The 15,894-nt window shown below is 43.4% G+C and overlaps 1 long non-coding RNA gene across 4 annotated transcripts; it reads left to right on the top strand.

Moving 5' to 3' along the window:
- Positions 1–3: 3 nt before the first annotated feature.
- Positions 4–15,088, top strand: LOC309533628. 4 transcript variants are annotated; one of them, XR_014220346.1, is made up of 4 exons: positions 4–301; positions 1,465–1,571; positions 11,281–11,633; positions 12,976–13,677. It is a non-coding gene; the product is annotated as an uncharacterized lncRNA (long non-coding RNA). The 4 variants fall into 4 exon arrangements; XR_014220345.1 differs by lacking the exons at positions 4–301; positions 1,465–1,571 and adding exons at positions 6,884–6,953; positions 14,877–15,088 and having other exon boundaries at positions 12,976–13,289; XR_014220347.1 differs by lacking the exons at positions 4–301; positions 1,465–1,571 and adding an exon at positions 6,883–6,953 and having other exon boundaries at positions 11,281–12,344.
- Positions 15,089–15,894: the final 806 nt, after the last annotated feature.

Genomic DNA, 15,894 nt, shown 5'->3' with positions numbered 1-15,894 from the left:
GGCCTGTCCAGTTTGAATTGAGAAGTGTTTTGTTTTTAAATCTTCTGATTCATTTATAAGGGGAAATATATGTTTCCAAAAGTTGCAAGGAACTAAGATGTTTCGCAGTTTCTTACTTTGGCTTGGATCCGGAGTTCGCATGAGCAGACCCTGCCTGCGCAGTGGGCCTTTCCCCTCCTCTCCTACCCACTACAGCCCCTGCACGCCCCTCCCTGCAAGATGGTCAGAGGATGTGGCTTGGCAGGGGGTCTGCATTGCAAAAGAGATGGAAATCAGGTGGAGGCAGCTTTCATGAGTAGAGGTGAATGATCTGTCAGTATTGGGCTATTGCAGCAAATGCTTAGAAAGATTACTTAGAAAGATCCTCAGAATGTTACCGTTCCCAATACACTTCCGAGCACAATAAGTTACATTGGCTCCTAGTATGTTTCAGAGCACAATTCAAAGTGTTGGTGCTGACTTTTAAAGCCCTAAATGTCCTTAGTCTGGTATACCTGAAGGAGCATCTCCACCCCCATTGTTCAGCACAGACACTGAGGTCCAGCTCTGAGGGCCTTCTGTAGTTCCCTCACTACAAGAAGTGAAGCTACAGGGAACCAGGAACACCCTCCCAGCAGACGTCAAGGAGATGAGTAACTATATAACTTTTAGAAGAGATCAGAAGGCAGCCCTGTATATGGAAGCCTTCTAATGTATAATGTTTTATTATGTTTTTATATCTGTTGGAAGCTGCCCAGAGTGGTTGGGGCAACCCAGTCAGATGGGCAGGGTATAAATAATAATCATTAGCCTTTGGTGATAACTCATAGCCGAGTAAGATTGTCTTTCATGAATATGGTCTTAATAGTGTGTCTGTAGCTGACTGTGGAAGCCAATTCTGGATCCGCACATCCTTCCACAGTGGGGACATTGGTTTCCAGATGGGAGTTGATCACAGTGAGGATTTGCCAAACGTGCCTTCCTCTTAGCTCATTTCTCCCTTTCATCCTTAGTTTGTGCTTCCTCAAAGTCCATGACTCCTTTGGTAGAAGCTATTCTCCAATTGAAGCACTCACAGGCCAGTGTTCCCCAGTTGCCAATGTTTATATTACATTTTTTTTTAGATTTGCCTTGAGAGCGTCTTTAAACCTCTTTTGCCAACCACCAGCCTTACACTTTCCATTCTTAAATTGGGAATAGAGTCGTTTCTTTGGAAGACGATAATCAGGCATCCAAACAAGATGACCAGTCCAGTGAAGTTGATGTTGAAGAATCATTGCTTCAACACTGGTGATCTTTGATTCTTCCAGTACACTGGCATTAGTTCATCTGTCTTCCCAAGTAATATATAAAAATGGTCAGACACATTGTTGATGGAGTCAGAGATGGTGTTTATAAGTGGTCCATGTTTCACAATCATACAGTAAAGTTGGTAGTACAATAGCTTTGTAAACAAGCATTTTGGTTTCCCAGCAAATGTCCCAGTCCTCAAACACTCTACGCTTCAATTGGGAGAAAGCCCTGCTTGCAGAGCTCAGGCAACATTGGATTTTGGCATCAATGCTGGCCTTTGTGAAAATATAACTGCCTAGGTAAGAAAAGGATAAACATTTTCTAACTTTGTACCGTTAAGTTAGATTTGTGGCGCTGCGGGACGAGGGGTTGTTTTGTGCTTGTTGGTGCATTAGTTTGGTTTTTTGGATATTGAGCGATAGGCCAAGCTTTCCACAAGCTTCTGCAAAGATATTTAGGATGGCTTGAAGGTCATCACCTGAGTGTGCACACATAAATAATAAAATGATGATGATTATGATGGTGGATGTTGGAGGGCATGTGAGTAGTGGTGTGCTGGACCACTCAGAGGCTCTCTGTGATAGATTTGTAAAGCCTTTTTTAGGACAAAGTTGCCCACATCAGCTTAGATTGACACCATAGTACAAATCTACATGTATGGCAATTGTGGCACTGTGTGACAGTAGCTCCCTTCTTATCTGTTGGGCCACTACCAGAGAATATCATTGGGAGACAATTGCTTGGCCCTATGCAAGTTGACCCAGGGGATACTGCAGGGTTCCATCTTGTCCCCTATGCTAGTCAATGTGTCTATGAAAACATTTGAGTGACAATGGATGGATATGTCAGTTTTGGTTCCCCCAGCTTCTCATTTGTCCAATTTTAAATTCAGACCTTCACATTTCTGCAGCAATCTGTGGTTATTCTTTTTTTAAAAATTGTCTGCATTTTAGTGTGAATTTCTTGTAATAAGCAGATTTTTGAATGCTCTTTTCCTTAACGTAACTCAGAAGCTGTGCTTTTGGCCTGGGGAGCACTGTTTCCTGTGCAAAGTAGCGGCAGCACACAAGGAGCCACTTCTGAGGTAAAACAGTGCAGTGGATCAGGTTGAGCCAGCTGGTAGGCCCAATATACCCCATGAATCAGCCCTAGACCTAGACCTAGACCATAGAGTTCAACTCAGAGTTTTAACTCACATTACATTGGCCCAAGGACAAGAATGGTCTGAAGCATAACTGAGGCATTACTTCCCCATAACAGTATGATAATATTTTAGATGGTATGAAAGATTTACCTTTGGAGATCTCTGTTAAGAATATCTGAAAAGCCATTGCAGATTTGTATTAAATTACAATAGAAATACGACAGGCTTGTACACTGTTCTCTTTCTCTCTCTCTCTCTCTGCTGTGCCAAATGGATTAATGTTATGATAATGAATACCCGAGGAATTAAGTGTGATTTGTCACTTGTAAAACGTTGCCCACCACTGTAATCCATCACTGCTTTGTGGCAACGAAGGTTGATCTGTCAATGAGATTGCGGAACAAGATGGTAATATCTTCACAGTATCTTTCTCTCTCCTCCCATTTCTGTTCTTAACAAAGAATTTTAATTGTACTTATCCAGGTGAAATCCTGTAGTCATTCGACCAAACCAAGGCTTAATACACTTTATTTTAAGTCACGTAGATCTCCCAACCTGCAGTAATGTCCTCCCCCTCAGGTTTTTTTTTTTTTTGGCCATCTTATATCCTAGTAACCGTCATGCATGACGATCCCGATCTTCTCTGTGCAGTGAGCAGATGGAATGGTCAGTGATTCAAAATGTGAAATACTGAAAAGGTCAAAATCCAACAGGATGCTGCTGTCGGTTTCATCTGTGATCTCTTGTTCTCGTATCAAAAGTCATCATAAGGACAGTAATGAGAACATCATAAATCTAGTTCTCTCACCTAGAGGCCGATGGCGAAGGATGAGTGAGTTCGTAGCGATAAAGAAACTGAATCTGCTGCAGTTCTTTATGGGGAAGAGGGCTGCTTCCCACATAATCACATGAGCCTGACCGGATCAGAACAATGGTGCATGCAGTGCAATATCTTTCATCTGATAATCGCCAGGTCCAAACGCTTCAGGACAATTTAAGAATATGGAGTTACAGCATTCATTTCCCAGGCTGATCTTGTGGTGGCATTAGGAACACCTTGATTCCAGTCCAAGGAAAATTGCACTTATACTCTATTGAGATCTTGCCTAGCACATATTCATATAGATCTGCACAGTATATCAAACCCCATGCAATCTTCCAGGCATATATGGTGGCCCACCAGGAACTTAACAAACTTGTTTTTCTCCCGGCTTGTTGTCAGGCATCCAGCAGGTATGGGCAAAATTCTGCTGGCCTGATGGAGGGCATGATCCAGACCCACAGAGTGGTTCTGTCTACCATCCTGATTCAAAACGCTGTTTCCAAATATAGACAAAACCCCACTCAACCATCTCAAGAACTGTCATGAACTTGGTGACTTTGATTCAAAATGCAGGAGGAAAACTGTGGATTTTTATAGAACTGGCAGATCAGATGTTTGTAGCATGGCCCTTTCTTACTATCATCCCCCAAATAATTCGCAAGGCAGAAAACCCATTTTTACTCAGTACGTTAAGTGTTTGGTGAACAATACAGGGGTACCTCTGGTTACGTACTTAATTCGTTCTGGAGGTCTGTTCTTAACCTGAAACTGTTCTTAACCTGAAGCACCACTTTAGCTAATGGGGCCTCCTGCGGCCGCTGCACCACCGGAGCACGATTTCTGTTCTTATCCTGAAGCAAAGTTCTTAACCTGAAGCACTATTTCTGGGTTAGTGGAGTCTGTAACCTGAAACGTATGTAACCTGAAGCGTATGTAACCCGAGGTACCACAAAGCAACTTCCGCAATCTCCATGCTGATTGCACTTAGGACCCCTCCCCCCATGTTTTGTGGAGCTGGTGACATGATGGACTGGGAAGGTTGGGATCAAACAGGTCCATATAGCCTCAGGAATTTTTAGGTAAATAGCTCCCCACATACACATAACTAACAGATTTTGGCTAGGCCTTGTCATCTGTCAGGAATAGGGGCAACTGTTAAATTTTTTTCTAAGACTTTAATTTTTTGTTTGTTCAGTTTGAATCCGGCTACCTGGCCAAATTGTTGAATTATCTCCAACACCCTTTTCGTGCTAGTGTTTGGCTCTTGTAAGGTCAATACTAAGTCATCTGCAAAAGCCCTTAACTTGTAATGTTTTGCTCCGACCTGTACAGCTTTAACCTGCTGGTCATTTCTAATCATATTCAGCAACACCTCCAGAACAGAAATGAAAAGCAATGGGGAAATTGGGCACCCCTGTCGTGTTCCTTTTTCTATCTTAAGTACCTCAGTTATCACATTATTTACAATCAGCTTAGCTTTTTGTTCAGAATATATCGCACCCATACCATTCTCAAATCCTTGGCCTACCCCCATCCCATGAAGATTCTTTTTCATAAAACTCCAAGAAATATTGTCAAAGGCTTTCTCCGCGTCCACAAAAATCAGCACTGCTTTGGTGTTTATGTTCACCTCTAGCAATTCCAAAATGTCTATTATATTCCTTACATTGTCTGATAAATGCCTTTTGGGGGGGAAAGCCTGCTTGGTCCTTATGAATCTTCTCCATCAACACTCAGTCATGGAGAAGGAGAAATTTCAAGAAGAGACAGGTTTGACAGTGGTTAAGAAGGTGAAATACCTAGGGGTTCATCTGACATCTAAAAATTTGAACTTGTATAAAGACAACTATGAAAAATGTTGGTCAGAAATTAAAAAAGATCTAGAAATATGGTCAAATTTGAAACTGTCAATGTTAGGCCGAATTGCAGTTATTAAGATGAATGTATTGCCTAGAATGCTATTTTTGTTTCAAACTTTGCAGATTCTCGACAAGATGGACTGTTTCAAGAGGTGGCAGAAAGATATTGCGAAATTTGTCTGGCAGGGCAAAAAGCCCAGAATAAAATTTAAAGTACTTACAGATGCAAAAGAAAGAGGGGGATTTGCCCTGCCGGACTTAAAACTGTACTATGAAGCAGCAGCGTTTTGCTGGCTGAAAGAGTGGATGCTCCTCGAGAACACAGATATTTTGGATTTAGAAGGTTTCAATAACACATTTGGTTGGCATGCATATCTATGGTATGATAAAATCAAAGTGCATAGGGCCTTTAAAAATCACATTATCAGAAAAGCATTGTTTAATGTTTGGATAAGATATAAAGACTTGTTGGAAAACAAAACCCCTAGATGGTTGTCACCCTTGGAGGCTAAGGCACTGAAGAAACTCAATATGGAGGCCAGATGGCCAAAGTATTGGGAAATTCTGGAACAAGATGGAGATAAATTGAAATTACAGAGTCATGAGAAATTGAAACCTAAAGTACGAGATTGGCTCCATTATTATCAAATAATGGAGGTTTACAAACAAGACAGGAAAATTGGCTTCCAGGTGGAGAAATCAAAATTAGAAACTGAATTGTTAGAACCCAATACCAAGAACTTGTCAAGAATGTATAATTTGCTGCTGAAATGGAATACACAAGATGAAACAGTTAAATCGGCTATGATTAAGTGGGCACAGGACATTGGTCATAACATTATGTTTGCTGACTGGGAATGGTTGTGGAACACCGGTATAAAATTTACGGCATGTAATGCCTTAAAGGAAAATATTATGAAAATGATCTACAGGTGGTACATGACCCCAGTCAAGCTAGCAAAAATTTATCATTTGCCTGACAATAAGTGTTGGAAGTGTAAAGAAACCGAGGGTACCTTTTATCACCTTTGGTGGACGTGCCCGAAGATTAAGGCTTTCTGGGAAATGATATATAATGAAATGAAAAAGGTACTTAAATGTACTTTCCCTAAGAAACCAGAGGCCTTTCTCTTGGGCATTGTCGGCCAATTGGTGTCAAAGAAAGATAGAATTTTCTTTATGTATGCTACGACAGCAGCAAGAATACTCATCGCAAAGTATTGGAAGACACAAGATCTACCCACTCTGGAAGAATGGCAGATGAAAGTGATGGACTATATGACACTGGCTGAGATGACTGGCAGAATCCGCGACCAGGGGAAGGAGACGGCAGAAGAAGAATGGAAGAAATTTAAAATCTATCTTAAGGACTATTATAAACTTGATGAATGTTAGAATGTCAAGGTTTTGAGAAAGAAAGGGTTACAGCGATATAAGATTAGACTGAAGGAAAGACTAAGAGGACATATGTTTGACAGAACTATTTAGAGGTTGCTGGGAAATTTTGGACATTGGGATGCAGAAAGGGGAGGTATGGGGGAGTCAGAGAAACAAGGTTTATGAAAAAAAAAGTTATGAAATTATATGTGTTTGTATGTCTTTTTATATGTTTGTATTGTTTTAATTTTTTTTTTTGTAAAACCAATAAAAATTTATTAAAAAAAAAAGGAATAGGGGCAACTGGCCAATGGGGCAGCTACCTTTTGTCCCCAAGGATGCCACAGAGAATGATGTGAACTAGGTCTTTCTGACACAGTGCATTGTGGTGCTGCCAGGTTGTTAAGGGCAACCAAGTGACCTCATTTTTTTATTGTGGGTGGGGGAGAGCAAAAGCTTACTCACCTAGTCTTCAAAGGTAAGTCTACCCCCAGTTATAGGTTAATAGATCCACCCCCAAATTGATAATAATAAAAATTGGGGTTCAGCATTCCGAAAAAGTCATGACCAAGTCTAGGCAGAATGCTTTGGCCCAGCAGTAATCTGAGGGCACACCTGGGGTGGGAAGTATAGCTCTCCTCCCTCCACTCCAGACGTTGAGAATAGCTCCTGCTCCTATATACGCACAGCCCTATACCTTTATCTGCATATCCCCCCTCCGGGGTTTTGTTTCTTGGTCATACCAGAGTGTGTGACAGAATGTTGAGAGCTCACTTTTATACATAAGAGATTGCATTATTGAACAGAATCCACACAGCAGGGCCTACTGTGTTCAATAGCATATAAGCAGAAGGAAAAGATAGATAATCTCTTTGCTTTTTTTTTTAAAGAACGGAGACAATCGATGAATACAACAGGCAGGGGAAGCACAAAGAGACAACAAGGCAGTGTTAGCCAGAGGTTTCTGCACAATGGTTGCCTAGCTGTTGTCAGGTTTTAGGGCAAAGTGTGGAAGAGGATCTCTTTTCTGCTCTCAAAGTAGCCCACAGGAGAGGCACCAGCACAGAGCCTGGGGCTCAATAGAGTTTCATCTGGGGGAAATCATGGCTGATATGCTACTAAAAGCAGAGCTGGTTTTAAGTTCGGGTTTTTGTTTTGCAAAACGAGTTCTTAGGAATGCTGTCCCGCACCCCCTTTTACAACACCCTCTCCCCATCCCTCCAGAAAGCATCTCATCCCACAATTCTCATTCCCTTTTAACAAATAACAAGGTTGCCGGAGTTGGAGTGTTCATAGCATGAATATAGTTACCATTTGCTCGATGTGCTATTTGCAGCTAGGAATAGCTGCATTTGAGAAAGCTAGTCTCTTGTTAGATGATGAAAAGAGGCACACGGAGATGTCAGCATGGCATCGCATGGGGTGCTGGAGCAAAATGGCGGGCTTTCCTTACTAACATTACATCACGAGAAGGTTTGCATGTGAGGCTATAGCTGCAATCCTATATGAGGAGTTACGCTGCAGTCCTAAACATACTGACTAGGGAGTAAGCCCCTAGTATTAAGGTAGGGGAAGGGACACAAGCAGATTTAGATGTACAGTGGTACCTTGGTTTGCAAACATTTTGGATTACAAACGCTTTGGATTACAACCACGTCAAACCCGGAAGTGTGTGTCCCTTTTTTTTGGATTACAACCCATTTTGGGGGGGATTACAACCAATTTTTTTTGGGGAGACCCCATAGGGGAGAGCGCGCCTTGGGTTTGGTTTACAACTGGGCCTCCGGAACGGATTATAGTTGTAAACCAGGGTACCACTGTATTTGATTTATGTGTTGCTTCACACATAGGGAGTCTTGAAGTGATTTATAGGGCCAACGTACAATATGCAATGGAAACCTATTAAAATAAAAGCGAATATACTAAAAGCCTTCATCCACAGAAATCACTGACAACATATAATAACCGTCCAAACCAAATATAAGCAACCCCAAAGCTAGGCCACTAGTGCTGATCAAGTGCTATCCTTAAGGTCCTGAGTGAAAATGGGCCTTATGTCAATACCAGCACTATGAATTGGTTCAGAAACAAATTGGTAGTCAGCGCAAGTGTCTAGTACTGGTCAGCAGCCTGTCTGCAGTGGTGGACTTGGGTACTGTGGCACCCTGTGTGAGGCCAAAATTGGGTGCCCCTTCCCCAGTCCTCACGCTGCCTTCCCAAAGGTGGATAAGGAGGTGCCCGGCTATGGGAAGGAGGCACAAGGGCTCTGGCAGGGTCCTGGAGCCCTCCCACCTCCTTCCCAAAGCTGGGAAAGTGCTAACTAGGCTTTGGGAAGGAGAAGGGAGGACTCTACGCCAGTGTGGTGTAGTGGTTAAGAGTGGTAGACTGGTAATCTGGTGAACCGGGTTCGCGTCTCCGCTCCTCCACATGCAGCTGCTGGGTGATCTTGGGCCAGTCACACTTCTGTGAAGTCTCTCAGCCCCACTCACCTCACAGAGTGTTTGTTGTGGGGGAGGAAGGGAAAGGAGAATGTTAGCCGCTTTGAGACTCCTGAAGGGGAGTGAAAGGCGGGATATCAAATCCAAACTCTTCCTCCTCCTCCTCTTCTTCTTCTTCCCAAAACCTCACACCTCATGCACAGGGCCTTGAGATGGTGCCCCCTTGGCTCAGCGCCCTACGTTTGCTCCCAAAAATCCACCCTGGTGTCTGCTACAGTTTCCAAGCTGCCTTCAAGGGCAGCCCAACAACACACCACTGTAATCTAACCTAGAAGTTACCACCGTATAGACCTCTGGATCTAGGCTATATCTATCCAGATAGGGTCACAGCTGGGCCACCTGCCAAAGCTAGTAGAAGACGTGCCATGCCAGAGGGACCTCTTGCACCTCAAATAACAATGATGGATCCAGGATGCCCCCAAGCTGCACACCTGCTCCTTCAGGGCGGTGCATGATCCTATCTAGCTACTGATCTTTCGTTATTTCGGAGATCAAGGGATCTGGGATTAACTGGGTCTGCCCTGTGACTATTGTTGGGGGATCATGGGATAGGAAGCAGTATTTACAGGTCTATTGTAATGATTTGGACTTACCATTCAGGCCCAAACACAGAGATTTGCCCGGAATTTTGTTGCTGCTGTAGCAGCACATTTTGGCTCTCCTTCAGAGCCTTGAGCTCTTAAAAGTTCACCTCAAAACACTGGTGGAAAATATTAAATGACAGCCTCTCTGCTTTCTCTCCAAGCCAGTGATGCATTCCGTACTGCTTCTCAAGGTAATAGTCCTTCTGCCGGTCACATTAGGAAAGATGGAAGTATTAGTGGATATTTCTCCCCACCCCCGCCCCCCGATAATGGAAGATGGCTTCATTAAGTTGTTAGGATGAAGCCATTAGTGTTTATGTTGCTTTGCAGAGTAACATAAGCAAAAGACTAGTCCACGTCCTCAGGAGCTTACAGGCTAAAAATACACCATGATAGGGAAGGAAGACAACAGAGGCAAGGCTAACAAGGGACAAGTGCCAGAAAGCACAATTACATGTAATGGGGCTTTGTTTTGGCTGGGGATAAAGACTAAGGCGTCACAGAAGATATGGGCTTTGAGCTGAAGACTGAAAGAAGAGAGGAAAGGTTGTCAGAACTCAGAATTCCTCCTGAAGTTTCAGCGTCTTACTCCCCTTCTCAGAAAGCCTGCTCATGTGTTTCTCCAGAGCAAATGCAAGGAAGATGGAGCAGAGCTATGTCTCCCCCTTCATCACATGCCATGCTGTGCTGACCTCACTTCCACCACCTACATATTGAGCATGGCATTTGCAAAGGGGGAACCTATACATGAATGTGTGACCCCTGATTATGTAGGAATTCCTGTTTTGTGAAATGCCCATATGCCACCCAGCAGCTCATGCTCTCCAAGACTTCCATGTTCAATGCACACACATTGGAGCAGCATAGTGTGGCATGCAATGGCTCAGGCCAGGCTGATTTACCATTCACGTGGAGAAACACATGAATAGGACTAGAATCATCAGGAAAAGGTGCAGAATCTCTGGGAAAGGAGCCAAGGCCAAAAGCTTTTGCTGTTAGCTCCATTCCTATGTTCATTAGGCTCCATCCTAAGCTACCAGGTGCTGCCCTCTGACTAGGGGTAGGGGACGAATTGCATTCAGTTCACGTTTAAAGGAGAACTTTCCCAATTTGCACTTTCTGAAGCTACAGTCATACCTCATGTTACATTTGCTTCAGGTTGAGCATTTTCAGGTTGTGTCCTGCGGTGACCCAGAAGTACCGGAAGGGGTTACTTCTGGGTTTTGCCACTCGCACATGCGCAGACGCGCAAAATGACGTCACGTGCATGTGCAGAAGCGGCGAATCGCAACCTGTAGATGTGCAGACGTGGGTTGTGTTCTGCTTATGTTGCGAACGAGCCTCCGGAACAGATCCCATTCGCAACTAGAAGTACCACTGTACATGCAAACTGAAACACAGCCGTTCCACTGAAATTTGCACTTCTCTGAATTTTGTAATGTGGTTCTCTAGCCAAGCAGAGTGCGCCAAAACTGCATATGCTGAGCTAAGGTGTTCATAAAAATGTGTGTATCATTGAAAACAAGACAAAATTTATTATATTGGGGAAATGGCTTTGTAAAATTGCATACAAGATGCACACAACAGCTAAAATTGCATACAAAAATGTATATGAGGATAAATTTGCACTAAAATACTGATACATTTTCATGAGGACTTCTTTCTTTCTTTCTTTCTTTCTTTCTTTCTTTCTTTCTTTCTTTCTTTCTTTCTTTTAAAAAAGGCAAACTGATGTGGAAATATGGAGAATGGAACTTAAATGAGAAACTTGAAAGAAAACGGAACTGACAGATTAGCCCAATCCCACCTCTGACCCACTCAGTGCCATCCCTTCCTTTCAGTATGCTCTACTAGGCTTCATCTTCTGATGTATCCACCTTCTACCCCTTGGGCTCTACTCTCTGAATCTCCAGGCCTAAGGTTCCTGAAAGGGGCAATGGTGGGAAGGGATGTACTCAGGGTGACAGTTCCGGGCATAAGGAGCGACAAGAGGAAATGAGTGCAGTTCCTAGTCAAGACCTTTGAATAGCTCTACTGTGATAGGACTTGGAAGCATGAAGATCATTATCAGGATATGTGAGTGGAAAAAGAAGGGGAGTGGCATAGGGGAGGCTTTTAAAGGATGCGCCAGGAGTTTGTCTGTATGAGCTCCTCTGCATTACTGCGAATGTTCCCTTCTACTCTCGAATGTTCCCTAATTAGTCATTTGAGGGGGGAAACTTGAAGAAGGAAAAGCACAAAGTGAGAGCTATGCATAATTTACAAAACTGAACGCTTCCTTTTAGGTTAATGGCACTGCAGCTCATTTCTCCCTCCCCCTAAGCCTCTGGCAAGAACCTCTGCCTTCCTCATTTTTATCACTTCATTTGGAGTTGTGTCCCTCCCATCACCTTCCAAAAAACTGGGGAGACTCTCTTTTCCTTCTGCCACCACAAAGTACCTTTTACTAATATACCATATTCTCTCTCTCTTTTGCTACTTTGCGCAGACCACGTTAAAAGTCTGGTTTTTGCAGATGCCCTGAAGAATGTTGTTGAAGTGCCTTCCTAGAAACCAACACGAATCAAGGATGTGAAGATATTGGGGGGGAGGGGAGGGGGAGAGACTTTGGGGAGGGAAGGAGAGCCTTCCTCAAAAGGTTTTTAAAATAACAATTTGCATCCTCAAGTAATTCCCAACTCTCCCTGGCAACCATTCATTTCTTCCAACCGGCAGAAATCTGCAATATGAGAGTGGATTGGCTTCTTTTTCCCATGGGGCCATGTATCTCTTCATCCGCCGCCTAGGGTAAAAAGCAATGCATACGTTTACAATATAAATGTGATTTAATCGACCTCCCTGTCAGCAAGAAATGGCAAGCATATCAAACAAGACCAAGATGTTAGGAGAGGGAAAATGGGAGGGGGGAATCATAAATTATTGCTGTGATGAGTTTCTGAGCTGGGTTTTTTTTTTGTGGGTGGGTGGGGGGGGGAGGGGGAGACTACTGGATGATTTTGTGTAAGGCTTTTCCCCGAAACAATAATTAAGATAATTCTGTATGACAAGGAGAAAAATGTTCAGCTTTGTATGAAATGTGCTTTATGTTTAGCAAGCTGAAAGCTCTCTGTATTGATTAGAATTCCCCACAGCCCAGCAATGCAAAGCTAAAATTAATTGAACTGCGGTCCATCTCTTTTCCCCGAATCCTTATTTACTGGATCTTGTGTGTGTATCTTGAGCTGAAAATTGATAGGTTCCTTTGTGGCGAGTGTGCGTGTCTGTGTTTGTGTACACCAAAGCTGTCAGAAGCATGTTCAAGGCCGGCCCTATCAATAAGCAGCACAAGGAAGCCCGCCTCAGGCGAGGGATTTGGGGGTACTATTAAAAGGCAGCAAATAGTCAATTATTTGGTTTGTTGTTATATTTTCACCACCAGGGGAAGACCATTCAGATTTCTTTCCGCCTTCTTCTTTTGCCTTGGGCACCAATATGTTTCAGGCCATCTCTAAGAATGCAGGATCCTAATATCCACCCTCTTACAGCTAAGAGAAGCACAACCCACTGGAAAATATTCCCGCCCGAGCCCCTTGAAGTGAATGGGAGCCATGCAAGGAGCACAATAGTTACGCAGGCTGATTTTCAAACAGTTTGGATGGAAGGCTGCCTCTTCCACCTCAGCAGTTTCAACACACGGGAGAAAGTCATTCTTGTGCCTGAAAGCAGAAAGGAAAATATAAAGCATTTAACCACGTTGGGGAAAGATACATAAACCACTTTTTTTAAAAAAAATTCTTGTATGCCACCCTTCCTCACGTGAGAACCCAGGGCAGCTTACAACCAAGATGCACTTGCACTTTTAAGCGACCCCCAGTTACAAATGGCCCCCCAAATGGTCCAATGACAATTTATGGAAGAGTGGGAACTTTTGGGGGGATTGAAATGAAATTGCTGGCAGGATTTGAAAGCTGAGCGATGGGAAGAAATGATAATATATGAAATAGAGGAATGCATATTAGATGAAATGTGCAATGTAACAGAGGGGTGTGTATTAGATTAAATGTGTGCCATTATGCAGTCTACAAAACGGATGGGCATATAAACAGCATGGAAGAAATTAAAAGAGAAATATATAACCAAATTTGAAGTTTGAAATCAGTTGGTTAAAGTTATGAAAATCTAATAAAAATCTTTATAAGCAAAAGCAAAGGTGCATTTGCGCAAAGGGGCTTTCCCCTTCGCAACCCCCATGTGTGGCCCCATGCCCCCCCCAAGCAGCTCTGGGGTGGTGGGTTGGGAACGAAAGAAGGGGTCTTTTCATCTAGCAAGCTGAAATACTTCCCAAGATGGATCATTTGTCACAGGGTAATGTTGGTCATTGTGGGCTAAACAGAACTCTTAAGGTCAGAGCCACAGTACTTCTGGATCCCAGATGCCAGGGCCCAAACAGTGTGCATGTGTGTGTCGGGTGTGTGTGTCCCTTAGCTCCCTGCTTCTGGGCACCCCCTTAACATCTGAACGGACTAAAGCATCTCTTAGTGCAGGCCCCTCACATTCTTCGTTTCCATTTCCCTCACATCTTCCAATTCAGGCATTTCGACTTTCCTCCTGCTCAGCCCCATCCTCTTTATCCGTAACCCAAGGCTTGCTTTATTTACTGCCTCGACAACCTCGTCAAAAGTCCACATTCCCCTGCCGTGACAACACTTTCTTCCAATATTCTGGTGAATTTTTATGTGTGTGTTTTTTGTTCTGACTTAGTGAAATATATTTCTTTCGAGCTGCCTTTGACAAAATGTGTCATTTTTGAACTTTACACTGGATTTCTTGGCTCTGGCTCCCTTTGAGTTACGGCCTCTCTTCCCCTCTCTTGAATAAATTACTCTTCCCACCTTTTAGAGGACTGCTACACTGTCTCCTTCAGTGACCTCTTGTTCTTCATTCTCTTTGAAATTTCTCATTATTTAGTTTAAGCCCTTCTGTGGCCTCCTTTTTCTTTTTCCTGCCATGATTTTTGTTTTGTTTTGTTCTGCAGTCCTCAGCCTTGCCAGTTTTCTTCTTTTCCTGCAGGGGCAAAATCCAAAGCACCCTGGCTGGAGTCCAGATTTGAGTAATTATTTTCTGTCTCCCTAAAACCCTTTTGCCCTGACTATTGTATATGATTCTTAGGGTTCATCTTGGCTTCTTGCCCTGCTAAGCACTGTTGCCTTTTGTTTCCAGACTCTCATGCCTGAGACTGTGCTTAACAAAGAAATGGAGAGTATTTAATTGATATATATTTTTGCAGTGCACCCAGAAAAAGACGGAGGGGTGCTCCTTACAGCTTACTTATCTATCTAGGTATTGAGATCAATTCCAAGGCTACGGATACCCTGCTACAGATGTCAGAGGAATCTGTTGAAAATGGACTATCAAGCTGATTTCCTTCATCAAGGCATGCATTTTTGCTATGGATGCTGTTTGCCTCCGTTTTCCACAATGAAATTTTCTCTCTCTTGTTTTGTACAAGCTGCATTTTTACATATTAATTGATGTATAAATGCTGCTGTCCCGACGGGGGCCTCATCACTGTTCTTTTTCCCGAAGTGTCGTTGTTTGATTTTGTGTGCCCATAAGATGAGGCAGCCTCTAGGCACTAAGGCTGCAAGTCTAACCACGTCTACTTAGAAGTAAGTCTGATTGAGTTCAATGGGTCTTACTCCCAGGTAAGTGGAATTATGACTGCAGCCTCAATCCTACTTCCTACTGTGAATTTTTAAAACCACATGGAAAGTCCTGACCTTCTGGACTATATCTGTGCTCATCAGTTAAAATCCTAAGAGTTTCAAGCTTTCTTTAGACTGGGTGTGGAACGAAGCAAGCTAAGCTAAGAGACATCAGGTAGGCTTCATAGTCTGGGGCAAGGAAGAGTGGGGTTCCCTATTTCCCCACTGGGCACGCACATAATGCAGGGTGCCGACTTGGGCCCCAGATTATGAGTGACCAGCAGCACAGGTGGGGTAATCACCCCACCCCCCATTCTCCAGTAGTGGGAAGAAGAGACAGAGACAGGGTTGAATTATGACAGCACACTGAACTACCAAGCTATGAAGTATTGGGAGAAGAAGGAGAGGGAGATGGAGAACAGATAGCAGACACATCTTTAGAGAGCCTGGGAACTCCCCCTTCTCCAAGGACAATTAGGATTCAAGAGCAAAGAACGCAGCGACGTTTTCCTCCTGAGACTTTCCGTAGGAACACAGGGTGTTGTTGGGGAAGGAAAAGGAGGGGCTCAGAGTGAGCAACGTCATGGTGGCGTCCAGGACTAGATTCCTTGTCGTGCTCCACAATTGCTGAATAAAACCACAAATGCGAACTT

Source organism: Podarcis vaucheri (genome assembly GCF_965113315.1).
Source record: "Podarcis vaucheri genome assembly, chromosome: 5".
Taxonomy (NCBI): domain Eukaryota; kingdom Metazoa; phylum Chordata; class Lepidosauria; order Squamata; family Lacertidae; genus Podarcis; species Podarcis vaucheri.
This window is presented reverse-complemented; position numbering and strand designations above follow the sequence as displayed.